This window comes from Arachis ipaensis, chromosome B10, assembly GCF_000816755.2.
Source record: "Arachis ipaensis cultivar K30076 chromosome B10, Araip1.1, whole genome shotgun sequence".
NCBI classification, from domain to species: Eukaryota; Viridiplantae; Streptophyta; class Magnoliopsida; order Fabales; family Fabaceae; genus Arachis; species Arachis ipaensis.
This window is the reverse complement of record NC_029794.2, coordinates 83581756-83584145: the sequence shown is the minus strand read 5'-3', so window position 1 is coordinate 83584145 and position 2390 is coordinate 83581756.

Genomic DNA, 2390 nt, shown 5'->3' with positions numbered 1-2390 from the left:
AAGCTTCAATGCTCAGCCCAAGCACACACCAAGTGGGCCCCGGAAGTGGATTTTTACACTAAACACCCTAGCTTACTCATTTTCTGTAACCCTAGGTCACCAGTTTACTATAAAAACTACTTTTAGTGATTCATCTTGTACCTCATGACACTTTACACATTTCTTATTGTATTCTCTACGGCATGAGTCTCTAAACCCCATTGTTGGGGGTGAGGAGCTCTGCTGTTCTTCATGAATTAATGCAATTACTACTGTTTTCCATTCTATCACGCTTGCTACTATTCTAAGATATTCATTCGCACCTCAACCTGATGAATGTGATGATCCGTGACACTCATCATTATTCTCACCTATGAACGCGTGCCTGACAACCACCTCCGTTCTACCTTAGATTGAATGCATATCTCTTAGCTTCATGATTCATATCCCTTAGAATTATTGGCGTCCATTCCTGAGATCCGGAACGTCTAAACCTTGTTTGTGGTATTCTGAATAGGATCTGGGAAGGGATGGCTATGACGAGCTTCAAACTCGCGATTGTTGGGCGTGTGACAGACGCAAAAGGATCAATGGATCCTATTCCGACATGATCGAGAACCGACAGATGATTAGTCGTGCGGTGACAGCGCATTTGGAACATTTTCACTGAGTGGACGGAAAGTAGCCATTGACAACGGTGATGCCCAACATAAAGCTTGCCATGGAAGGAGCCTTGCGTGCATGAAGAAGAAGATAGTAGGAAAGCAGAGATTCAAAAGACAAAGCATCTCCAAAGCCTCAACCTGTTCTTCATTACTGCATAACAAGTATTTATTTCATGTTCTTTTACTTTTTACAATTAAATCTGAGAATTATTGATATCCTGACTAAGAGTTACAAGATAACCATAGCTTGCTTCAAGCCGACAATCTCCGTGGGATCGACCCTTACTCACGTAAGGTATTACTTGGACGACCCAGTGCACTTGCTGGTTAGTTGTGCGGAATTGCAAAAGTGTGATTGTGGTTTCGTGCACCAAGTTTTTGGCGCCGTTGCCGGGGATTATTCGAGTTTGGACAACTGACGATTATTCTTGTTGCTTAGATTAGGAATATTTTGTTTTTGTTGGTTTAGAGTCTTTTATTTGAGTTTAGTTTTATATTTTAAGTTTGGTGTCAATTGCATGATTTTATTTTCTTTTAATTTTTGAAATTGCATGTCCTTAGTTCTTTCTTGATCTTTAAAAATTCTAAGTTCGGTGTCTTCTTTGTGTTTTCCTTTAAATTTTCGAAAAGTTGTGTTTGATTTTCTAAAAATTTTAAGTTTGGTGTCCCTTGTGCTTTTATTTACTTAAAAATTTTTCAAAAATTTGTTCTTGGTGTTCATCTTGATCTTCAAAGTGTTCTTGGTGTTCATCTTGACATTCAAAGTTTTCTTGTTTGTTCTCTGTGTTTTGATCTAAAATTTCTAAGTTTAGTGTCATTTTGTTGTTTTTCTCTTTTCGCATTAAAATTCAAAAATAAAAAAATATATTTTCCTTATTTTACTCATAAATTTCGAAATTTTGCATTAATTTAGTCAAAGATTTTCAAAATCATATCTTTTTTTAGTCAAGTCAATATTCTAATCTCAAAAATTGATCTTTTCAAATTTTTTCAAAAAATAAAATCTTTTTAATTTCTTCAATCATATCTTTTCAATCATATCTTTTTTTTTTTAATTTGCAATCATATCTTCTCAATCATATCTTTTTCAAAATAATTCTCAATCATATCTTTCTTTTAATTTGCAATCATATCTTCTAAATCATATCTTCTTCAAAATAATTTTCAATCATATGTATGATACCATGCACATTAGAGGGTGTTTGCACCAAGACAGCTTTATGTGACCTTGGAGCAAGTATCAACCTAATACTTGCATCCACTATCAGAAAGCTTGGGCTGACTGAAGAAGTCAAACCAACCCGGATATGTCTTCAACTTGCTGATGGCTCTATTAAATATCCATCAGACATCATTGAGGACATGATTGTCAAGGTTGGGCCATTCGCCTTTCCCACTGACTTTGTAGTGCTGGAAATGGAGGAGCACAAGAGTGCAACTCTCATTCTAGGAAGACCTTTCCTATCAACTGGACGAACTCTTATTGATGTACAAAAAGTGGAAGTGACCCTGAGAGTCAATGAGGATGAGTTCAAGTTAAATGCTGTCAAAGCTATACAGCATCCAGACACATCAAATGACTGCATGAGCACTGATATTATTGACTCTTTGGTGGAAGAGATCAATATGACTGAGAGTCTTGAGTCAGAGCTAGAGGACATCTTTAAAGATGTTCAGCCTGATTTGGAGGAACCAAAGGAAATAAAAGAACCTCTAAAAATCCCTCAGGAAGAGGAGAAACCTCCA